Source organism: Budorcas taxicolor, chromosome 1, assembly GCF_023091745.1.
Source record: "Budorcas taxicolor isolate Tak-1 chromosome 1, Takin1.1, whole genome shotgun sequence".
NCBI classification, from domain to species: domain Eukaryota; kingdom Metazoa; phylum Chordata; class Mammalia; order Artiodactyla; family Bovidae; genus Budorcas; species Budorcas taxicolor.
In genome coordinates, this window is record NC_068910.1 from 33544065 (window position 1) to 33570811 (window position 26747).

General features: G+C 37.2%; 1 pseudogene; it reads right to left on the reverse strand.

The window, feature by feature from the left end:
- Positions 1-21371: 21371 nt before the first annotated feature.
- Positions 21372-21470, reverse strand: LOC128058207 (uncharacterized; annotated as a pseudogene).
- Positions 21471-26747: the final 5277 nt, after the last annotated feature.

The following is a 26747-nucleotide window of genomic DNA, read 5'->3' on the forward strand; positions in this document are numbered from 1 at the left end:
AATATATTTACTAAGTGGAAATAAATTAAATATAATAGTATGAAGAAGGATATAGTACCATAAAGAAATAATATTATAAGTTTTTTCACAAACATTCTGAAGAGACGTATTATCATTAAGATAGGTGGGAAGAGCATTAACACCATATTTTTTTCAGTCTCATAAGAAAGAAATACTGTTATTTTTTAAGTTGAAGGCAATAAAAATAAGGCTACAGGGTTGTGGGTGGTTATAAACATTGATCCTTGATGATGGTAGAAAAAGATTGCTTTAGTTTAACATGTTTCTTTTTGTGAATCTGTTACTTGACATTGATAAGTTTAAATTTTGTGTTTTTTTTTTCCTGCTAATTGCCATAAGGAATACTCATATATCTAGTGAAACAATAATCATCACAGTCTATCTTATTAACATAGATACCTGCAATTTAGACACAAATTAAAAATAAATCTTCAGTTATTTCTCAGAAGCAAACTGAAGTCTATGAAGAGGAACAAGGTATAATTCAATGAATTTAATCAATTCAATTTGTTGAATCCAGTGAATTCATTGAAAAAATGAACTGCTTTTCATCAATACTTCTGAAATCACCATTTCTCAAATCCACAATTCAAATAAAACCCCTGGAATGCCTTAAAAGATGAATGTATTAAAATAGATGACTGGGGGATTACTAGTCCATTTTTAATCTTTTTGGAGTGAAGTGAGGGTAAAACTTGGCAACATGTGCATAAACAGAAGTGCAAATCTGAAGACTATTCAGATTTTAATATCAATATCAACAAGCCAAATCAGCTTCCTAAGTTCTGAAAATAGGTAATAGAGAGCTCTGTAATTTACAAAATACCTTCAAAGACATTATGACAGATCATCTGAACAAAACCCATGAGATAAGAGGAAGAGGTATGATAAACATGTGCGACCCTGGAAGTTACGGAGACTCAGCTTGTTATGATAGGCGAAATCAATGTAGGGTTTTTAGATATTTAGTAGTTATTATTTTTCTCATTTAATAGCTGTGGAAATTAAGGGGTTCAAAGTAGAATTAGTTATGGTTTAACATCACTTGAGAGGTAAAATTGCTCAGTTCAGCTCAGTTCAGTCTCTCAGTCGTGTCTGACTCTTTGTGATCCCATGAATTGCAGCACGCCAGGCCTCCCTGTCCATCACCAACTCCTGGAGTTCACTCAAATTCATGTCCATCGAGTCGGTGATGCCATCCAACCATCTCATCCTCTGTCGTCCCCTTCTCCTCCTGCCCTCAATCCCTCCCAGCATCAGGGTCTTTTCCAATGAGTCAACTCTTCGCATAAGGTGGCCAAAGTACTGAAGTTTCAGCTTTAGCATCAGTCCTTCCAATGAACACCCAGGACTGATCTCCTTTAGAATGGATTGGTTGGATCCCCTTGCAGCCAAGGGACTCTCAAGAGTCTTCTCCAACACCACAATTCAAAAGCATCAGTTCTTCGGTGCTCAGCTTTCTTCACAGTCCAACTCTCACATCCATACATGATTACTGGAAAAACCATTGCTCAGTGGTGTCCAGATCTTTGTGACCCCATGGACTATACAGTCCATGGATTCCTCCAGGCCAGAATACTGGTGTGGATAACCTTTCCCTTCTCCAGGAGATCTTCCTAACACAGGGATTGAACCCAGGTCTCTTGCATTGCAGGCAGATTCTTTACCAGCTGAACCACCTCATGGGAAGCCCAAGAATACTGGAGTGGGTAGTCTATCCCTTTTCCAGCAGATCTTCCTGGCCCAGGAATTGAAGCAGGGTCTCCTGCATTACAGGGGGATTCTTTACCAACTGAGCTCTAAGGGAAGCCCCTGAAAAGTAAGCGTCACAATGTATTCCATACATTTACTTAAATGACCCCACATTTAAACTCAGAATCACTGTGTTTATTAAGGGCAATGGCTCCCAGTTTATTACTCCCAGTAATAGAGTGAGAATCAAAAGATATGTAATTGCAACTCATTCAGTGTCTGACTTGAGTATGGAGAGAAATGATTTGTAGAAGGACATAAACGACTGGAGGTCCTGCAGATGGTATTGGAACCCAGATACTGCTCTCTGGTCAAGGTCACGTTCAGAGGAGGGCATTGAGTTTGGGGGACTCTGATGATCATGTTGAGAGGACCAATGTCTGATCATTTCACTTTGTGCCTTATGGGTACAGCCAAAGAATTCAACTCCTAGTTTCTTTTTTATTCCAATTGCACCTAATTTTCCATCCTCATGGTCTTCTGGCCTCTGAGTGGGTCACAGAGAGATGACTGAGATCATAAAGCTGCTGAAAGTAGCATAGATAAGAATGACAGCATATTCTAAAAGAAAAATATGAAAATTTTATTTAGGAAATGAGTTTTCTCTCATATCTGCCACTAGTCTATATGAACAGCAAAGAGGCTCTCCATGGAGAGATTCTTGTAATACATGTATTATTTATTTCATAGGATAATACTAAAAGGAAACTGTATGTTAATAGAGTTTATAAAAATAAAATGTCCTACACATACAATTTGTCTCTGTAAGATTCCATTCCTATTAGGCTATGAATAACTAAGTTGAGAGTCAAGTAACCTCGTTTAGGTACATTCTGGTTTATAAATATCATCCCCATTAGCATCACAGAAAACCAGGTTTGGAAGGAACTTTAAATTATTTAGTCCAACCACCCCACTGTTGCTTAGATACACTCCACATAAATGGAAATTATATAACTAATGAAAGCATTTGACCTGATATCCAGACATAGCACTCTAAGGAGAGTCTAATTTTTATACATAGTAGTGATATATTACAGTGGAAGTTTTCAAATCATGGAACATATGGATATATGTATAATGGAATTGGAGCTTACCTGATGATTAAGTTAGGAAGTCAGCACTAAATCACTCACAATGGCTTAGATCGAGGCTGTCAAGATTTAAGAACTATGCACTAACTTGTTATGTTTCTCCGCATGCATGCCGTTTAGTTACTGGGGCTAAGGTTTTCCTTAAGGAACATGTTGGAGATTGGGCACGAGAAGCTTTTAAAGAAATGATTCTCTGTTTTGCTGATTTCTTCACATTTATTTTGCTTATGTTAAATGTGTGTATTCTTGATTTCAGTTGGACCTAAATTTATTTCTAATGTGGTTAAAAAGCACTAACTATAACACTGCAATCTGTTGCTTGCAGCCTCAGTAAGCACACGTGTCCATGTTCACATATCTTCTACACTTCTCTGAATTTTCTTTTATCTGTATCATTTTTGTAAAACTTCAGCAACTTCACTTTACTATGGCATGACTGAACATTTTAATATTCTATACTTGGCCCTGAAATTCTTTCAAATTAAGACTAGCTCCCTTTCCTTCTTTCTTGGTTGGCATTGACCTTTTATTCTCAAAGCATAGCAGAGATCATGGCACAATGATGTGTATATAAAGTCAGAGGCAATTTGAACAGAAGAAAACCAGCCCTTTTTCATACAGCACGACAGTGCTTGGAGGTCTGAACAGTGGTTTCGTGTCTGTGGAAGGATCAGGTAACGTGAGCTGTGGTTTCACACTTTAGTCACGTTTTCTAAATTATTTCTTGTTTATCTGCTACAAAATTCATACTTGGATTTTTGCAGCCAAAAGTATTTGATTTCTTTGACATCTTTTCAGGAGTTTTGGATAGATAATTCCTGGATAAATAGTCAAATTTTCAAGTTATTTCTAATATGCATGCATTATTGTGTATAGATGTGCATCTGTAGGGAAAGCAGTTTCTTTTTTCTTTTTCCTTTACTCTCAAACACTTCTGACATCGGATGTATGGGTTTTCTACACCATGCAATTTTGACTCTAATGGCCTTAAGTTAGGGCAGACCCCACAGATCAAGGTTCAGTCCCACAAGACTGCTCCCTACTTCAAAAGTAGTAAGTCCCCAAGTGACTCAGAATTTCTGTCTGGCTTGGCTATAAATGGGAGGTTCACTTAGTATGGCTATAAACGGGAGGTTTGATAATCTATTAGAGCAATCTCACAGAACCTAGAACAGAGTTTACTTATTGATTGCTGCTGCTGCTGCTAAGTCGCTTCAGTTGTGTTCAATGTATTACAAAGGGTGGGCTTCCCGGGTGACTCAGCGGTAAAGAATCTGCTTGCAATTCAGGATATGCAGGAGACGTGGGTTCAATCCCTGGATTGGGAAAATCCACTGGAGGAAGGCATGGCAACCCACTCCAGTATTCTTGCCTGGAGAATCCTCATGGACAGAGGAGCCTGGTGGGCTACAGGCCAGAGAGCCACAGAGAGTCAGACGTGACTGAAAACTGAACAACAGGATAGCCCATTATGAAGGGTATTTTAAAGACCACAAGTGGACAGCCAGATAAACAGGTGAACAGCACGGGGACGGAAAGAGCCCCAAGCGCAGGAGCCTCTATTGTCATGGTGTTGGGGTATCATTTCCTCCTAGATGTGGATGTTATCAACCTGCAAGCTTTTCAGACTCTCCTTGGATCAGGAAGATCCCCTGGAGAAGGAAATGGCACCCCACTCCAGTACTCTTGCCTGGAAAAATCCCATGGATGGAGGAGCTTGGTAGGCTACAGTCCACGGGGTCGTAAAGAGCGACTGAGCGACTCCACTTCACATAGCATGATTAATAACGACACCAATCTCCATTTCTTCCCCAGAGGATAAAGGGTGAAGCTTAAAGTTCTAAGCTTCTAATCAGGCTTAGCATTTCTGGGGACCAGCTTCCATCATGAAGCTACCCAGGAGGCCACCAAGTGTTTCTTCATTAGAACAAAAGACATTCCTACCACCAAGCAAATTCCAGGGAATTTAGGAGATATATGTTAGGAACTGGGTTAAAGATCAAATGTTAGAACAAATGTTGCTTTTGTACTTTTACCACTTAGGAAATTACAAAGGATTTAAAAGCTTTGGCTAGGAGCTGAGGATGAACACCAAAGTATATATTTCTTATTATATCACAACATCACAGTGAATATATATTTGTATATTTTCAAACCATAAATCTTCTTATATCTCTGTCTCCATAACTGGACATTTATTAACTCACACTCTCTGTTCTCCACTGACTTCTATGCTACTCTTATTGGTTAGCAAGATGCCCCTAGAGTCTTTGTGCCTGAACTTTCCCCAAAAGTGTTATTCCCTCCATGTGAAATTTCAGTCTTGCCATCTGTAAAATTGGGATGGCAGTTACACTGACCTCATAGGATTTCTGGCAGATGTTGAGTGCCTAGTACAGGACTGGTATCATATAAATAGTCATTGACTATTAGATCTTAAAGCACACACATACACATACACATACATATATATATGTTATTAAGCAGTAGAAAAAGGACATTCTGCCATTTGTAATAACAAGAATGAACCTTAAGAATATTACGCTAAGTGAAATAAATCAGAGAAATACAAATACAGTATGATCTCACTTTTATGTAAAACCTGAAAGCACTTAGCTCACAGAAATAGAGAAGAATGGTGGTTGCAGGGGCTGTGAGGTGATGTTAGTCAATGAGTATAAATTTTCAATTATAAGATGAATAAGGTCTCAGAATCTAATGAGTAGTGTGATGACTACAGGTAACAATATTGTACTGTGCACTTGAAACTGCCCTGTGATTAGAGCTTTAATGTCCTCACTGTAACAACAGCAAAGCAACAAAAGTGAGATTATGTGAAGTAAAAGATGTGTTAACTAAGTTCATTGTGGTAAATATTTCACAATAGATACATATATCAAATTATCACATTATTCACCTTTAACTTGCACAATGATATATGTTAATTATATCTAAATAAAGCTGGAAAAATAAATATTAGCTCCTATTACTCTCCTTTGCAAAGAGTTGACTCATTGGAAAAGACCCTGATGCTGGGAGGGATCGGGGGCAGGAGAAGGGGACGACAGAGGATGAGATGGATGGATGGCATCACTGACTCGATGGGCATGAGTTTGGGTGGACTCCAGGAATTGGTGATGGACAGGGAGGCCTGGTGTGCTGTGATTCATGGGATCGCAAAGAGTCGGACACGACTGAGCGACTGAACTGAACTGAACCTTCTTTTGGTTTTACCATTTGAATACTCATTTAATTTCCTCATCTACATTGTAAATGTCTAAGGAATAAAGATTTTATCTTGCCAGGAGAAATATCAATAACCTGAGATATGCAGATGACACCACCCTTATGGCAGAAAGTGAAGAGGAGCTAAAAAGTCTCTTGATGAAAGTGAAAGAGGAGAGAGAAAAAGTTGGCTTAAAGCTCAACATTCAGAAAATGAAGATCATGGCATTCGGTCCCATTACTTCATGGGAAATAGATGGGGAAACTGTGGAAACAGTGTCAGACTTTATTTTGGGGGGCCCCAAAATCACTGTAGATGGTGACTGCAGCCATGAAATTAAAAGATGCTTACTCCTTGGAAGAAAAGTTATGACCAACCTAGGCAGCATATTGAAAAGCAGAGACATTACTTTGCCGACTAAGGTCCATCTAGTCAAGGCTATGGTTTTTCCTGTGGTCATGTATGGATGTGAGAGTTGGACTGTGAAGAAAGCTGAGTGCCAAAGAATTGATGCTTCTGAACTGTGGTGTTGGAGAAGACTCTTGAGAGTCCCTTGGACTGCAAGGAGATTCAATCAGTCCATTCTGAAGGAGATCAGCCCTGGGATTTCTTTGGAAGGAATGATGCTAAGGCTGAAACTCCAGTACTTTGGCCACCTCATGCGAAGAGTTGACTCATTGGAAAAGACTCTGATGCTGGGAGGGATTAGGGGCAGGAGGAGAAGGGGATGACAGAGAATGAGATGGCTGGATGGCATCACCGACTCGATGAATGTGAGTCTGAGTGAGGTCCGGGAGTTGGTGATGGACAGGGAGGCCTGGCGTGCTGCAATTCACGGGGTCACAAAGAATCGGACACGACTGAGCGACTGAACTGAACTGAACTTTGTTTTCTAATGACTATTCCCTTATACAGTGAGTAGTACTTAGAAATATATATGGGCTTTGTGGTCAGAAAGATTTGGGTTCACATGTGAATTCACATCTAGGTTCCAATACTTGAGAACAAGCTTCATTGTTTCATGTATATATTTCAAGTAATAAAAACACCAAGATCATAGGTACTCCTGGTTTTCTATAATGTAAAATACATGAAGAACTTAGCTCAGTATCTGTCACATAGTATTAAGACAATATTAATGGTAATTCTCTTATTGTTATCACTTGGAAAAAAAGACATCACACAAAAACTTATGTAATTTTTGAAAATTATCAAATTACTAGAGAGGAAATTTATAAGAATGTGAACTAACTGCATAAAATCTACTAAAATTCTTTCCCATGCATAAAGTGAAATTATTTGCACTTTTTATAAATGGGGCAGAGTCTTATCCTGGAGTCTATAGCATTTTAGAGACAGCAAATTTCCCCCTCAGTCAAGCAGATCAGAAAATGGAGATGTAGGAAGGAGAATTTGTTTGTAAAAGAGAGCACAAATCTTTAATGATGCTATCTTGTAACCTCTTTTAATATTTCTTGGCCTTCATGTCTTCCAAAGGTAATCTCTAGCCAACATGAAAGTAATAATTTGGAAAAGATTTCTGACTTACCTTATCTGCTCTTTTATGTTTTTTATTCTTCTCTTTCTTTCCCTCATATCTGGGACAGGAGATCTAGCTCATCATTTAATTTGAGCTTCAAAATAGCCCTGTGTTGTATATAGGACAGGTATAATTATAGCCAACCTTAAAATGAGAAATAGCCTCAAATAGGTTAACTATCTAAGGTCATACAACTCTAGTCACTAAAAAGCAGGAAATGAACCTTGTCCTTGACCTCCACATTCAGTGTTCTTCCCATCACATCAGCTGGTTGTGACTTTTAAGACTGCTTGGGCCAGCAGTAAGCAGTTTTTAACTTGGGATGAAAAGCATGCCTCTTGCCATCAGCTCTCCAGTCAGTTGACAAGTGTCAAGTTTGTTGTGAGTATAATAGTGCTTTATAACACTTGGAGGCAAGAACAATTCAAATCTCCAAAACAAATGTAGCAAGGGAAGAAAAATGTTCACTATCAGAAACATTTTAGCAAAATAATATGCTCTGCCAATACAGTCAAAATGAAAGAGTTTCATGACTATCTGGTTCATCCTTGAAATTTCTGATACAGTGCTGAATATTTGCTTAGGAAAAGCATGTTTTCAATGATAAAACCCAATTTTAACCCATCTCATGCAAATCTGCCATGAGATGTTGGTATATAAAGACATTATTCACTTTTTTGAGAATACAGAGGTTTTTGATGCCCAGTTATGCTTTGAGTCCATTCCTGAGAAAATATACACCTCAGAGTTTCTATTTTTATTCTTGACTTCCCCAATAATGTTTAATATAGGCATTAAGTTCTCATACATTAAAAAAAAAAAAAACAACTACTGAGAAAATCTTCACTGACTTACTGAAATTAAACCTCATAGAACAAAAACACCTCCTAGTTTCTTGGAGGGGCTGGAGTCAATAATTCATCTCCTTGTAGACAAGGTGGAAAGCAACTCTCAGCACAGCTGACTGCTCCTGCTCTGAGTGGTGATTGATGGGGGAGGAAGTAGGCAGAGAATGCTCTTAAGTATTTCTTGCAGTCAGGGTTCTTAACCTCAAGTTCATGGACAACTTGGGGCTTCGGTGATAAACTTTATAAGGCCTGCAAATCACCACTAATAGTGTATAAATATACCTCAACACTTTTGTATATACATCCTAATTGAAACGTGTATAAACTTAGTCCCTCATTAATAATCTCTGGTATAAAACACCAGTGTAGTTAATTTAGGGAAGTAGCTATCACAAGCCACAAGAGAATTGTGTAGCCCACTGCTTCTTTCATAGATCACAGGGAATAGCTGAAACGTTGAATCTTTGCTATTGTAGCTTCACTGCCCCAATCTTTGCGGATTATGGGTAAGACAGAATATTGTGATAATGTGCTTTGAATATGAATTTCAAGTGGAAGTTGCAAAGTAAATATAATTATGTTACCGATTTCTGTTAAGTGTCCAAAAATATCCCATTACATTCACCCTAAGTGATACCAATGAAAAATGTGCAATGAACAGCTATGGAAAGAATGATAAAGTATTGGGAGAGCCTAGTATTTCAGGGTAAAATAAAGTAGATAGGTCAGGAACAGAATATGTCTCCAGAGAAGAGAATGGAGTGGGTAATTGTACTGCAGTCATTAGGACAGTCATTTATTGTTAGGTTTCTTGATGTTCCATAAGACACTTTATTTCTAAATGGTGAATCTTCTGTATTTTATTCTTTAGTATAAATGGCAGCCCACTCCAGTATTCATGTCTAGAGAATCCTGTGGACCGAGAAGCCTGGTGGGCTGTTGTCCATAGGGTCACACAGAGTCACGACTGAGGCGACTTAGCATGCATGCATGCATTGGAGAAGGAAATGGCAACCCACTCCAGTATTCTTGCCTGGAGAATCCCAGGGACAGAGGAGTCTGGTAGGCTGCCGTCTATGGAGTTGCACAGAGTTGGACAGGACTGAAGCAACTTAGCAGCAGCAGCATACCCCATATTTAATATCTGCCTTCTTCACACTTCCTTCTTTTCTTACCATTGGATTATCTTTTCATTTTCTTGAATTCCCGTACGTTGTAAGCTTCATAAAACATATTTATTTTGTCACTCCTATCTATGTGTATGAAATTTTTTTCTGTATACAAACATCTGTGCTGAAAAGATGTTGATAAGAGAAAGTATCAGCCTCTGTGCTGAATGTCACTAGATATATTTACCTGCAGATTTTCAAACCTACAAATCTCTTTTGTATTTTTTTCATTGTTTCCATTAAATGCATGTGATTTATAGTGAAATTTGCAGAAGTAAATCAGGATGACTGAATGGAGTATACTGTAAATGCCTTAGACCTGTGATAAACGAGGTAAGTCATATTTGCTATTTTGGCAAAAATTTCTTCCTTTCTAATTCTGGAGTGATAATAATTGTCAGTTGCTTGGAATACCTTTTCATGTTAGTGAGTTCTGTCTACAATTTATATTCAGTTTCAGAAGAGGAAAAATGCATACTTCACTTGGTTGAGACAAAGAGTGTAGGGAAATTACAGAAGTGCTAACTGTGGACAATTGTCAAGTCTGGTATGCAAACACTATTGATTGTGCTTTTTCTGGACTTGAAATCATTTTTTTCTAATGATGAGATTTTACAGGCCATAGGGTTTACTATAAAAGAAGTTCACTGCTTTACTACAAAAGCTAAAAGGAAAAGAATTATCCCAGTTGTTGAGCAGAGGGCAGTCTGTAAAACAACTATATTAATTTATACACACATTGCATTGCTATAATTACAGGTAAGAATCATCTTAGCAATGAGCCTGTTCATCCTCAGAATTATCATTGTCCTTGAAGGATAGTATTGTAATTTTTTTTTAATTGTAAGAACAAGTGATCAGAGTTAAAATTTTTTTGAACTTGTGTTTTGGGGTTACTTGAATGAGAATTAATCTTTATGTAGGAGGCCAAAGCAAAGCTTAAGCTTAGTTAACATCTAAACATTTTTCCCTTTGACAGGCATAAACCTAAGTAAGCAGATTATGTTGATAAAATAAAAATGCCTTGTTTATATAATAGATAATCAAAGCTATCAAGGATAATCTGTTGTGAATTATCATGGATAATCTATTTTGTGGTTTTATTAAACTTAACAAAAATGAAGTCTACTGGGAAAAACACACAGTGTAAAAGCAGTAATTTGAATTTATTCTGTATCTTACTAAGGACTATAGCTTGGGAGACAGACACTTAGATAGCTCTGAGGAACTGTTCAGAAAAAGTGGTGGGGGGGGTGAATGTGATTTTGTCAAAAGGGTTTATACAATCATCCACACATTTTGATAGAAGATTTTATCTAGTCATGAGGAACAAATATCTCAGGTCATATTTTACTGTTTTGTTAAATATAAGAAGATGCAAGAATTTGGGTTCATAAAAATTTCTCCTGAAAATATATCTATCTGAGAGTCTTTTCTGCTTAATTTCCTCAAGCACAGAATGTCTCATTACTGATTTTCACCCTTGAAATTCCTTTCAGGGTGTACTGCAGATTAATGACTGCAGTTGCTTGTAGCACCAAATGGTGAGTGACATTCTTTAGTTTATAATAATTAATTTAGTTTGATGCACATTTCTAAATCAGTTAGGAAGAAATTTAATTAGGATAAAGGCTTCACTTATTTGACTTCAGATTATTCAGTTTCAATTATATTCAAATCTGTTGAAGCTTTTCAAATAATATAACCTTCAGTGAAAAAATAGAGGGTTAAAAAATTAATATCAAATGAGTAGACTTCTTTCTAGGCATGAAGAAAGAGCAGTAACAGTTATTCAAAGCCCAATGTTAGTAAACTAGCTAAGTGGAGCTCTTTATAGAGTATATTGATGTTGTGGATATAGCTGACTGGGTTATTTGTGCTTTGGAAAATAAAAGCTTTTCGTTTGAATCATCTAGATTCAACCTTGTGATTTTTAAATATCAGCTAAAATACCTTCTATTATCTGAAAACTGCCAGGGCATTTTATCTTAATGCTCATATAGTTTCTGGTACACTGTGACTATTTAGTAAAAATATGGGAGAAACAAATGTGTTTTTCTAGTATATTTCATGTGTTATTTTCCCCTAATAGACCTAATTTCCATATTGAAATGGTGAAATGAGTTGTCAAGGTTTTAGACCATATTTTCTTTCGCATCTGGCTTTTCAACCATTGTACATATTTTTCACCATGCCTCTTTCCTTCCTGGTCCCTCTTTCATAATTTATTTCTTTTCCTTTTAATATAATTCTCTGTTTCTATGATTATTTGTATATAAGGGCTTGAGCTTAGCTTTCCCATTCAACTTTGGTAACATTGTCCTGATTACAAAACTCTTAAGACATTTAGTTGCAGAGCCTTCTTTACCAAGGATACAACCTATCACAATAAGGTGTTGGCATCGAAATAGGGTGACTGTAGAGATGTCTTTTTTCCCTCAAATAGGAACAGAACATTTCTGATTCATTACTTTCTAATGATGCAATCTTACCCAGTTTTATTTTGTTAGATGAATTAAGACTAATTCAGGGTAATCTAAATATTCAATTCTAATTTTTATTTACAGAAGATTTGTGGAAGAAGGTCCATATAGTCAAGGCTATGGTTTTTCCTGTGGTCATGTATGGATGTGAGAGTTGAACTATGAAGAAGGCTGAGCGCCAAAGAATTGATGCTTCTGAACTGTGGTGTTGGAGAAGACTCTTGAGAGTCCCTTGGACTGCAAGGAGATCCAACCAGTTCATTCTGAAGGAGATCAGCCCTGGGATTACTTTGGAAGGACTGATGCTAAAGCTGAAACTCCAGTACTTTGGCCACCTCATACGAAGAGTTGACTCATTGGAAAAGACTCTGATGCTGGAAGGGATCGGGGGCAGGAGGAGAAGGGGACAACAGAGGATGAGATGGCTGGATGGCATCACTGACTTGATGGACATGAGTCTGAGTGAACTCTGAGAGTTGGTGGTGGACAGGAAGGCCTGGCGTGCTGCGATTCATGGGGTCGCAAAGAGTCAGACACTACTGAGTGACTGAACTGAACTGAACTGTGGAAAAAAGTTTTTTTTTTTTAACTGAGGTTTTGAAAATCATGAAAACCAAACCCTCATGAAATGAGAGGAGTCTGCTGTTTATGCACTGCAATCAAGCCACTTTCTCAGTGCTTTAACCTCCTGGAGGACCTGCTGTCTTCCCCTCCAGCTTTTTTCCTTTAAATCATATGACTTATTTTTCCTTCCTAAACCATTCCTTAGGATCTTCCTCAATTATCTTCTGCCTGCAGTGGTCTTACTCAGAATTAATACAGATAACTCGTCCCTATCTTCAGCTTGTCTTCAAAAACCTACTTGACCATTTACTGAATCTTAAAATTACACTCTCACCCCAACTTTTGGGTGTCTCCTATTTACTCTAGTTGGCTTTTCTTTTATCTATGGTATTCATCATCCTATACCCTAGATAACTTACTTGTTTTATTTCTCATATATTCCTTTAACTCTCATCCTATAGCATAACCTCTATAAGAACAGGAATATCTGTCTGAGTGACTCACAGATATGTTTTAATGACCCAGAACAGTGCTGAGTTACAGTAGAAGCTAAATAAATATTTGCTGAATGAATAAATTACATGACCTGTTTGATCTGTTACATTTATCCCCATTGGAAAGCAACTTCATAAAAAAATAGCAAAAATATTCTTAATTATTCTTAAAATTTCTGGTGTAAAATTTCTGGTATATTTGAGCAAAGAGAATACAGTATTTACCAAAAACTACAGGTTAACTCCAGTAGTCATGTATGGATGTGAGAGCTGATCTATAAAGAAAGCTGAGCACTGAATTGATGCTCTTGAACGGTGGTGTTGGAGAAGACTCTTGAGAGTCCCTTGGACTGTAACGGGATCCAACCAGTCCATCCTAAAAGAAATCAGTCCTGGGTGTTCATTGGAAGGACTGATGCTGAAGCTGAAGCTCCTGTATTTTTGCCACCTGATGTGAAGAACGGACTCCTTGGAAAAGACCCTGATGCTGGGAAAGATTGAATGTAGGAGGAGGAGCGGACAACAGAGGGTGAGATGGTTGAATGTCATCACCGACTCGATGGACATGAGTTAGAGTAAGCTCCGGGAGTTGGTGACGGATAGAGAAGCCTGCATGCTGCGGTCCATGGGGTCTCAAAGAGTAGGACACCACTGAGCGACTGAACTGAACAGGCTAGTTACCATAAAGGTGATAGTTCAGTTTCTGTCATTAGCTTCAAATAAAAAGAAAATTCAAAGCTTTATTCTTTAGAAAGAATACTATTAGAGAAGTGAATTTATTGAAATAAAATATTCTAACATTTTAACAGCATCAGTAAAATTGTACATCTCAAAACATTTTCTGAGCAGAAGCAGAAATGTTGTGAAAGTTTTATAATGATACATATCTGAAATAAATGGCAGATTTGATTCCTTAGAGAATCATGGGATTCTTTCAACCAGAGTAGAAAATAACTTTTTTCCTCTTATTGGAGAGTTTTGTCCAAATTACAAGCACTATTAAAAAATGAATTAAAAATGTTTTCTAACTTACAGCTGTGAAACAATTTTTGTCCCTTTTAATTTGTACTCTATTTTATGTTCAAATAAAACCTAAATAATATCAACTTTTGATTTGAGGATAAATTAAGTTTTTAGAGTAATATCTTTTGAGACACAAGCATTTTCACTGTAAATACACAATAAGCATTCATGCAATAAATCCACCTTTATCCAGCACTATATTTGCTGATTGAGAAAAGAATATAAAAGAGCTATTGACTGAGAAGAAAGGTTCAATAGCAATCTCCAGTTTACTTTATGGAGAGGAAAAATGGTTTTCTTTGAAGAGTGGAGGAGATTTAATTAAACATAAAATAAGGAAAAGGTTACTTTCCATTAAAATTTGAAAACTTAAGAAAGTAAATATAAAGAAGTCCATGACACCATTTTTTCAAATTCTCACTTCATTTCCATCATACAAAGCAGATAAATTGTGTACTCCCTCCCCAAAGTGGATAACAGAGATATGCATATCACATGAAAGAACATCTGTTAGTAAGTCTCTCCTGAAACAAGCGGGAAGGGCAAAAGCTTACTTCGTTCTGAATTAATTTGGTAATAAGAGCTCTCTTTGAAACTTCAGATGGCTCAACACAGAATAGCACAGAATGTCAAAGTGTAGATGGAATTTCCAATGTAAATTAACAGGTTGATGGTAATAAGTAGATGCAGTGCTAATTCCTCATTTACTAATTGCTAATACAATAATAATATGTTAAGACAATATGGGAACACATGAAAGTAAAAAAAGAAAAAGGACGCATCTGCTTATTATTAATTATGTCAGTTAGAGATACAGCAGTAAATCCATCCATGAGGGAAACTCAGTTATTGTTTTTTTATCATCCTTCCTCTCAGGGAATTGCTCTATTTCCCCAAAATGAGTTTTTTAAAAAAGAAAGTGTAGCCTCTACTTTGAAACCAGGTACAATTATCTTATTAGCAATTAAAGCCTTCATCATATTTGGAGAGGCTTAATTTAAATCTTAGGACCTAGGTAATTGGATTGAGATCAAACCAGTCAGTCCTAAAGGAAATCAACCCTGAATATTCATTGGAAAGATTGGTGCTGAAGCTGAAGCTCTGATATTTTGGCCACCTGATGCAAAGAACCAACTGATTGGAAAAGAGTCTGATGCTGGGAAAGATTGAGGACAGAAAGAGAAAGGGGTGACAAAGGAAGAGACGGTTGGATGGTATCATGGATTCAATGGACATACGTTTGAGAAAACTCCGGGAGATGGTGAAGGACAAGTAAGCCTGGTGTCCTTCAGTTCATGTAGTTAGGAAGAGCCGGACATGACTTAGCAATTGAACTACAATTGAATTGACTATTTGCTCACTAGTAACTAGAATGCATTTACTAAGATGCTCAATCATTTCTTCAGTCCTAAGAGTGCAATCTCCAATTCATAATCATCAGGGAACATCTATGGAAAATTTCCGGCTTGAGTTTATTTTGTGAAAATTTAAATAAGGCCTAAGGAAAATCTAAAAGTTGCTTTGAGTTCCCTCAGCATGGTGATGGGAGTTAAGGGGTTCTCTTGATAGAAATACACTTTTCATAAAGATTTTTTATGATTATATATAATTATCTCAAATAAAATAGACAGTTAATACACGTTATTTGAGGATAATGAGAGGCAATAAGTAGAGGGAGTGGAAACATTATGTTTTTGCATATTTAGTTGTTATTTATTCATAAGTTGCTCGCTGTCCCACTTTTCACCTAATTATAAAGAAAAAAGAAGCCACAAACTGTCACATTAAAATATCAATGGCTAAAACTGTACAAAGAAAATTGTATTACTCTTTCAAAGGTGGTTTGCCTCTTCAAATACAATGTGTAAAGGGGGAGATATTTTCATTTAAACAAAGCATCTCTGGACAGCGGTAGATGAAAGAGATATATTTGGATGTATGCTATCCTTCAAATCAAATGCTATAGGGCAGTTTCTGTTATGCTTATAATGAATATCCTGGTTGCATATTAAAATGAAACTTCTAAGTGGGTTCCGGTTGCAGATGATATAGAGTAAGGATACTCCACCCTGTGTCTCCTACCAGAAGTAACTGTAAAACCTGGAAAGAATGCATGAATCAGTTATTTGCAGTCTCTTAAAAGTAAATATATTTAGGAAACCACCCAAATTTCCATCAGTGGATAGTGGATAAACATACATACTATGGAATATTATTCAGCCTTAAGAAGGAAGAAAATTCTGACATCTTATGGTATAACACAAATTAAGCCTGAAGACATTAGGCTTAGTGAAATTAACCAGTCATAAAAGACAAATGCTTTATGAATCTTTTTAAATAAATCATCTAGAATAATCAAATTCATAGAGACAGAACTTAGGGGAGGGAGAATGGGGAATTATTCTTAAATGGGTTCAGAATTTCAGTTTGCAAGGTGAAAGGTGTTCTAGAGATGGATGATTTCTATGATTTGACAATTCAAATGCACTTAATACTATGGTGAAAGTGAAAGTCGCCCAGTAGTGTCCGACTCTTTGTGACTCCTTAGACTATACAGTCCATGGAATTCTCCAGGCCAGAATACTGGAGCGGGTAGCCTTTCACTTTTCCAGGGAATCTTCTCAACCCAGGGATAGAAACCAGGTCTCCTGCATTGCAGTCGGGTTTTTTACCAGCTGAGCCCAAGGTACTGTACATTTAAATCTGTTTATGACGATATTAGACTGAATTGTGTCTCCCGACCACATTCACATGTTGAAGTTTTAATCACATGTTTATACCTTAAATAAAGGTATAAAACACATATTTATACCCTAAAATATGACTGTATTTGGTGATAGAGTCTTTAAAAACTGTGTTTGAGGTTTAACAAGGTCAATATGACAGCAAATTTGGAAAACTCAGCAGTGGCCACAGGACTAAAAAAGATCAGTTTTCATTTCAATCCCAAAGAAAGGCAATGCAAAAGAATGCTCATACTACCACACAATGGCACTCATCTCACACGCTAGTAAACTAATGCTCAAAATTCTCCAAGTTAGGCTTCAGCAATATGTGAACCGTGAACTTCGATATGTTCAAGGTGGTTTTAGAAAAGGCAGAGGAACCAGAGATCAAATTGCCAACATCCGCTGGATCATCGAAAAAGCAACAGAGTTCCAGAAAAGCATCTATTTCTTCTTTATTGACTATGCTAAAGCCTTTGACTGTGTGGATCCAATAAACTGTGGAAAATTCTGAAAGAGATGGGATTCCTGGACCACTTGACCTGCCTCTTGAGAAACCAGTATGCAGGTCAGGAAGCAACAGTTAGAACTGGACTTGGAACATCGGATTGGTTCCAAATAGGAAAAGGAGTATATCAAGGCTGTATATTGTTACCCTGCTTATTTAACTTATATGCAGAGTATATCATGAGAAAAGCTGGGCTGGAAGAAACACTGGGCTGGAAGAAGCACAAGCTGGAATCCAGACTGCCGGGAGAAATATCAATAACCTCATATATGCAGATGACACCACCCTTATGGCAGAAAGTGAAGAGGAACTAAAAAGCCTCTTGATGAAAGTGAAAGAGGAGAGTGAAAAAGTTGGCTTAAAGCTCAACATTCAGAAAACTAAGGATCACGGCATCTGGTCCCATCACTTCATGGAAAATAGATGGGGAAATGGTGGAAACAGTGTCAGACTTTATTTTTTGGGCTCCAAAATCACTGCAGATGTTGACTGCAGCCATGAAATTAAAAGATGCTTATTCCTTGGAAGGAAAGTTATGACCACCTTAGAAAGCATACTAAAAAGGAGAAACATTACTTTGCAAATGAAGTTCCGTCTAGTCAAGGCTATGGTTATTCCTGTGGTCATGTATAGATGTGAGAGTTGGACTAGAAAGAAAGCTGAGCACCGAAAAATGGATGCTTTTGAACTGTGGTTTTGGTGAAGACTCTTGAGAGTCCCTTGGACTGCAAGGAGATGCAACCAGTCCATTCTGAAGGAGGTCAGTCCTAAGGAGATCAGTCCTGGGTGTTCTTTGGAAGGAATGATGCTAAAGCTGAAACTCCAGTACTTTGGCCACCTCATGCGAAGAGTTGACTCATTGGAAGAGACTCTGATGCCTGGAGGGTTTGGGGGCAGGAGGAGAAGGGGATGGCAGAGATTGAGATGGCTGGATGGTATCACAGACTCAGTGGACATGAGTTTTGTGAACTCTGGGAGTTGTTGATGGACAGGGAGGCCTGGCATGCTGTGATTCATGGGGTCACAAAGAGTCGGACACGACTGAGCAACTGAACTGAACTTAAAGTCATTAGAGTGGAACCCTCTCAGAAGAACTGGTGTCCTTCTAAGAATAGAAAGAAATTCTAGACATGTGCACATACAGAGAAAAGTTACAATAATACCAGATACCAAAATATATCTTAAAAAACTGAAAAGATGACAGGAAAGGTTAAAATCGGTTCAGTTCATTTCAGGCACTCAGTCATGTCTGACTCTTTGCGACCCCATGAATCGCAGCACGCCAGGCCTCCCTGTCCATCACCATCTCCTGGAGTTCACTCAGACTCACATCCATCGAGTCAGTGATGCCATCCAGCCATCTCATCCTCTGTCGTCCCCTTCTCCTCCTGCCCCTAATCCCTCCCAGCATCAGAGTCTTTTCCAATGAGTCAACTCTTTGCATGAGGTGGCCAAAGTACTGGAGCCTCAGCTTTAGCATCATTCTTCCAAAGAAATCCCAGGGCTGATCTCCTTCAGAATGGACTGGTTGGATCTCCTTGCAGTCCAAGGGACTCTCAAGAGTCTTCTCCAACACCACAGTTCAAAAGCATCAATTCTTTGGTGCTCAGCCTTCTTCACAGTCCAACACTCACATCCATACATGACTACAGGAAAAACCATAGCCTTGACTAGACGGACCTTAGTCAGCAAAGTAATATCTCTGCTTTTGAATATGCTATCTAGGTTGGTCATAACTTTTCTTCCAAGGAGTAAGTGTCTTTTAATTTCATGGCTGCAGTCACCATCTGCAGTGATTTTGGAGCCCCCAAAAATAAAGTCTGACACTGTTTCTACTGTTTCCCCATCTATTTCCCATGAAGTGATGGGACCGAATGCCATGATCTTCGTTTTCTGAATGTTGAGCTTTAAGCCAACTTTTTCTCTCTCCTCTTTCACTTTCATCAAGAGGCTTTTTAGCTCCTCTTCACTTTCTGCCATAAGGGTGGTGTCATCTGCATATCTGAGGTTATTGATATTTCTCCCGGCAATCTTGATTCCAGCTTGTGTTTCTTGCAGTCCAGCGTTTCTCATGATGTACTCTGCATATAAGTTAAATAAGCAGGGTGACAATATACAGCCTTGCCATACTCCTTTTCCTATTTTGAACCAGTCTGTTGTTCCAGGTCCAGGTCCAACTGTTTCTTCCTGACCTCCATACAGATTTCTCAAGAGGCAGGTCAGGTGGTCTGGTATTCCCAAGCTGTTTCAGAATTTTCCACAGTTTATTGTGATCCACACAGTCAAAGGCTTTGGCATAGTCAATAAAGCAGAAATAGATGTTTTCTGCAACTATCTTGCTTTTTCCACGATCCAGTGGATGTTAGCAATTTGATCTCTGGTTCCTCTGCCTTTTCTAAAACCAGCTTGAACATCAGGAAGTTCACTGTTCACGTATGACTGTGGCTCAGATCATGAACTCCTTATTACCAAATTCAGACTTAAATTGAAGAAAGTAGGGAAAACCGCTAGACCATTCAGGTATGACCTAAATCAAATCCCTTATGATTATACAGTGGAGTGAGAAATAGATTTAAGGGCCTAGATCTGATAGCTAGAGTGCCCGATGAACTATGGAATGAAATTCATGACATTGTACAGGAGTCAGGGATCAAGACCATCCCCATGGAATAGAAATGCAAAAAAGCAAAATGGCTATCTGGGGAGCCTTACAGAGAGCTGTGTAAAGAAGAGAAGTGAAAAGCAAAGGAGAAAAGGAAAGATATAAGCATCTGAATGCAGAATTCCAAAGAATAGCAAGAAGAGATAAGAAAGCCTTCTTCAGCGATGAATGCAAAAGAAATAGAGGAAAAGAATAGAATGGGAAAGACTAGAGATCTCTTCAAGAAAATTAGAGATACCAAGGGAATATTTCATGCAAAGATGGGCTCTATAAAGGACAGAAATGGTCTGGACCTAACAGAAGCAGAAGATATTAAGAAGAGGTGGCAAGAATACACAGAAGAACTGTACAAAAAGGATCTTCACGACCTGGATAATCACGATGGTGTGATCACTCATCTAGACAGACATCCTGGAATGTGAGGTCAAGTGGGCCTTAGAAAGCATCACTACGAACAAAGCTAGTGGAGGTGATGGCATTCCAGTTGAGTTATTTCGAATCCTGAAAGATGATGCTGTCAAAGTGCTGCACTCAATATGCCAGCAAATTTGGAAAACTCAGCAGTGGCCACAGGACTGGAAAAGGTCAGTTTTCTTTCCAATCCCAAAGAAAGGCAATGCCAAACATTAAAATAGGAAGACAGAAACAGAGACATCTAAAACAAATACTGGTAGCTGCTGCTGCTGCTGCTGCTGCTAAGTTGCTTCAATCGTCTGTGACTCTGTGCGACTCCATAGATGGCAGCCCACCAGGCTCCCCTGTCCCTGGGACTCTCCAGGCAAGAACACTGGAGTGGGCTGACATTTCCTTCTCCAATGCATGAAAGTGAAAAGTGAAAGTGAAGTTACTCAGTCGTGTCCGACTCCTAGCAACCCAATGGACTGCAGCCTACCAGGCTCCTTCGTCCATGGGATTTTCCAGGCAAGAGTACAGGAGTGGTTAGATCCAAATACATCAGTAATTACATAATCTGTAAATGTTCTAAACACAAAAATTAAAAGTCTCATAATATATAAAACACTTGACCTAAGTATATTTTGGGGCTTCCCTGATGGCTCAGATGGTAAAAAATCTGCCTGCAATGTGGCAGACACGGATTAAATCCCTGGGTGGGGAAAAACCCCTGGAGAATTCCATTGACAGAGAAGCCTGGTTGGTTACAATCCATGGGGTTACAAAAAGTTGGACACAAATAAGCAACTGAGCAAACGTCCACACACTTTTAATATTAACTTTTATATTTTTTGAGAGCTGTGTTTTTAAAAATATAGGACACTTCATGAATTTACATGTCATTTCTGCTCAGGGACTATGCTCATCTCTGTATCATTCCAGTTTCAGCATAGCTGCCAGTGAGCATTCTTACAATAATGCTCTTATTTGCTTTTATTTTTACTAAATTAGAGGGCTTGTTGAGGCAGAGATGATATCTGACTTATTTATAATTGTTTTTCCTAGGCTTGTACATTAAATATTTGTTGAATGAGTAGTGAAGCTTTATAGAATTTAACTGTTCACTTGTTACTCAGAGAATTTAACATATGGTTGTCCATTTGTTTTCAGTTACTTATGTTAGAGGCAAGCCTGAGAGTATCAGTTATACACTTGAAGGGGGACTGAACTGGACCCAGTTTTTTACTGTGGATTCCTCTGTTTCCAGCTACTTACTAAGCCAACAATTACCATCTTTATCCCAAGTCAGAGTTCTTTCTGATCTAATAATTGTGTGATCTTTTTTTCAGGAAGGGCTTTATACAATGCTCACTTAATATTATAATATTCCACTCTCCATGGTTTCCTGTATTTTGATCAACCAAATATTCCATCTAGCACATGTATCCATAAGAAGGTAGCTCCTCAATTGTAGCAGAAATAAATTTGGCACATAATAAAAAATGCTGGCACGCAGGTTAACTGGTGTGTCATAGCGCAGCAAAACAGCACAGTATTTATTTAAAAAATACATTAAATTTTTATATATATATAGCAATGTCTAAAGAGGTCTAAAGAGCATTCTGAAACTTCATTGTTTTGATATTTTAGACTCTACTGACAGATTTGTCAGAATTAATTTACAATTTTAGGATCTGCTTTTATATTTCTGTAAGAGGACATATAATTTAGTTTTAAAAGTAAAATTATAGACAAAGCATAGACTTTTAATCTTGACTCATTATTGAAGATGTAAATACAAACAGCAAATGGCTTCTAATTATAGTAGAATAAATATCTCAAGTTTAACATCACCTAATAATATAAAATCTGTCTTTTATATCCTAGATTAAGTAGGATAGATGATTTTAAAAATATGTATAGATTCTTTTGTGTAACTGAAATTGTTTTGAATTGTTTTTTAATTATTTTCCATTTCTCAGAGCTCTCCCCTGGCTCAAGTTAAAATTCCCTGAGGGTTGGAAACATGAGTTTTAGCTGTTTGGTACTGTGATAGCACAGAAAAAAACATATATGTATACACAGTAGGTTCTGATAAATATTACTTGAAAGCATGCTGCCTCTCCGGCGCCTTCTGCTCTGCCCTCGCCTGGAAGCCTCTTCCAACGCTCTTCTTGCTGTATGGCTCTACTGCTTCAGTCAGTCTCTGCTCAAAGGTCACCATGTCAAGGAGGCCTTTACCGTGTTACATGAAATCTCAGTTACTCCTTTCCTGGTCCACTGTCTGCTTTACTCTTTTTCATTTAAGAAATAAAATCATGTTTTTTCTTTTTTATGAAACCAATTTTAAGTATAATTTAAATTTTTTTTCTATGACAGTGATATGTTTTAGTGAAAATTAGAAGCTGTACAATAAAAGAAAAAACTTTATCATGCAATAATATAAATATGCTTAATATTTAAATTTAACACTTTCCAGGGGTTTCTTTATAAATATTAACTTATTTTATCTTTTGCTTTCATTTCTGAAGTTATAACACAAATGAAATATACATTATTAAAATTTGAGTTTAAATAAGAATAAAATATGCCATTAATTTAAACTATTAAGAGCTGGAAAGTTTTGGAAAGCTATGATGAGAGAATTTGAAATGACAATATAATGGTATCATTAAAATAAATTTGTTTATATAAAAATAGCATCAAATTTTCCAGTAGTAATTAAGAGAGTTAGAGATCTTAATAGCTATTTCACTGATACTGATATAGATATATCTACTTAAATTTTAGTTTTAGTTGACTGAAAAAATAATAATAAAATCTTTTTACCAAAATTGAATTTTGCCATAAGTTTCTTCACTCTTCCATAAAGGATTGATCTCACAATTTCAATTAAAAAGATTTATAAATTACAACTGATCCATACTAGATGACATCCTTAAAGTCAACAGATATACACAGGTTAAAAAATTCTCTGTACTGTTGAATCAACAAAGCTGATGTAGTAACATTCTGATCAAAAAATTATTTCCATGTTGGCATTGGTTTTGGAAGATTCAGATTACACCCATATGGAAGTGGAAATGTTAGAGTACAATTATGAAGAGGTTTTGACTATTGGACAGTTTTAAGGTTTCCCAACTAACTCCCTTTTTATCTAAACTAGTTCAAGTATCTAATATTGATGCCAAAACCTCCCTTGCAGAATATATACCTGTCAAGAATTCAGCACAATATATATATTAGACAGCTCAGCACACTGGGACTTATTATGCATTTGTTTGCAAGTTAAGTTTTACTGTTTTCTCATATCATAAGTTAAATTTGACTTTTCTCCCCTAAATATGTCTTATCAACACAAGGTTTCAGCAATGACTTATTCTTTAGAGGAAACAAAGTGGAATCCTGGTCATTATGCTTAGATTTTCTAATTAGCTATGTGACCTAGATCACTCATTTGCTTTCAGGTTGTGAAGCAGAGACAGTACTATCTATTTACCTGTAGAAATATAGGTAGGTGGTAAAGATAGGAGACACTATTTGCAAAAAGCTTTCCAAAATAAAAAATAAAAACTATCTTTGGTTTTGCACATTTTAATCAGAGATTACAGATTTTTAGCCCTGGACTAGTTGGGTCCTAAGACATTTTATGTGGCATATATACACTATTTCTTTCAGAAAGACCCTGTGTCTTCTTCACAACTCCTATGTTCTAATTTGCCCATTTTGTTAATTTGCATTTCCTGTAAATACTTGAGTTGCTACTGCAGCTCTTAAGAGTTCAAAACTGAAATTTTATTTTGTGAAAACATTAAAACATAGTCATTTCTTTCTTAAAACCACTTTGGGTTGGAATATCCTCAAGGTTATTCCCACAACATCTATCAATATCATATTGTTACTCCAAAATCAGAATTCTTATCCAGCGGTCCTTGATAGAACTCAAGAGGTTTGTGAATTTCAGTGTGTGTGTGCTAAGTCACTTCAGACATGTCTAACTCTTTGGGACCCTATGATCTGTAGCCCACCAGGCTCCTCCATCCATGGGATTCTCCAGGCAAGAATACAGGAATAGGTTGCCATGCCCTCCTCCAGGGTATCTTCCCTGACCCAGGGATTGAACCTGTGTTTCTTATGTCTCCTGCATTGGCAGCCAAGTTCTTTACCACTAGTGCCATCTGGGAAATCCCTTGTGAATTTCAGTGGGGAAATATAAAATATTACATCTTTATTTTCAGCATCTGTTAATTTTGATTGTAAGCAACAAACCACACTAGTGTTTGTTGTACCTAATAAAAATAACAGATAATTTTGTGTCACATGACACACATTTCTGACATCTTGAAATAGTGCTCTTTAGTTTGAAATGATGTTGGTTGTTAAACTCACTGCTAGATTGTCTTATTTGATATGTTATTAAAGAAGTGCACATATTTCTATACTACAAATATATGCTATTAATATTTTGGTAACTGCACTTCAGAATAATGCATTTCCCTTTTAATTCTGTATGTTTTAGTTCATGCGCTTAGCAAATTTATTCTGAGAGGAATTGTGGTATGAGAAAAAGGAAACAAGAAATAAGACAAAATCTACTGCCCTGAGACAATGTACTTTAATCTAGACAAATACTTATTAGTTCAAAACAATAAACATGTCAAGTCTATGTTGTCATATAATGCTTTATTTTCAGTGCAACAAAATATATTGGAAATATTTATATTCCAATTGCAAAATTATTCCTTTAGTTAGTGTTTCTTTTGTTAAAAGCATAGTCCTTGCAAACAAAATTATATACACATTGTATCTTTTATCACACTTTGCTAACTATAGCAAAAAATGGTTTAAAATTATGTATTAAGATTTGCTTACACTCACCGCTGTATTTACACAGACTTGAAAATAGCAAAATAGCACAGTGTAAATCACACAACGGGTTTTGAAAATCTGGATAAAACATTCAATTGTAAAATTTTAACTAGCAGATCTGGACTTGGAGAGTCTCTTCTTAATATTAAGTTGTTATCTGCTGCAACTGCCCAATTTATGTATTCTGCATGTTGGAGAACCAGGTATGTAGGATTTTAATATTAATGTTAGCTCTGAGTTTCTGAAGAAAAAGGCAGCCACTCCAGATACACCAGATGCTTCTCTCTGTGTTTTAAACTCTCAGTGTAATGGTATTCTGTACTAATGTAGCTTTTGTCAGATCAGAGTGTGACTATGAAGGGTTATGTTCCTGCTAAACACATGATGCTTTTTCTTACACGCCTTCCTGAGAAGTGATTATCAGAATTCTAACTTTCAAGAGACAAGTTTATCAGTTCAGTTCAGTTCAGTCGCTCAGTCGTGTCCAACTCTTTGCGACCCCATGAATCGCAGCATGCCAGGCCTCCCTGTCCATCACCATCTCCTGGGGCTCACTCAGACTCACGTTCATTGAGTCCGTGATGCCATCCAGCCATCTCATCCTCTGTCATCCCCTTCTCCTCCTGCCCCCAATCCCTCCCAGCGTCAGAGTCTTTTCCAATGAGTCAATTCTTCGCATGAGGTGGCCAAAGTACTGGAGCCTCAGCTTTAGCATCATTCCTTCCAAAGAAATCCCAGGGCTGATCTCCTTCAGAATGGACTGGTTGGATCTCCCTGCAGTCCAAGGGACTCTCAAGAGTCTTCTCCAACACCACAGTTCAAAAGCATCAATTCTTCGGCACTCGGCCTTCTTCACAGTCCAACTCTCACATCCATACATGACCACAGGAAAAACCATAGCCTTGACTAGACGGACCTTAATCGGCAAAGTAATGTCTCTGCTTTTCAATATACTATCTAGGTTGGTCATAACTTTTCTTCCAAGGAGTAAGCGTCTTTTAATTTCATGGCTGCAGTCACCATCTGCAGTGATTTTGGAGCCCAAAAAAATAAAGTCTGACACTGTTTCCACCATTTCCCCATCTATTTCCCATGAAGTGTATGGCATTAAAAAATATCCAAGGTATTAAAAGATAGGTTAAAATAACAAAGAAACTTATCAAATAGTATTGTAACAGTATTGTTCCTTACACCAACCAAAAAAAGAAAAAAAGGAAGAAAGAAAAGGAAAAAATGAAAAAAATCAGTATGGAGAAAACGTAGATATATTATACATCTGTTGAAGGTTTCTCAGTCCAACTCTAGAGGTTATTAGTATCTAAGAGAATTGTAACATTTTGTACATTAATAACAATTTCCATAATTCCCCCTAGAT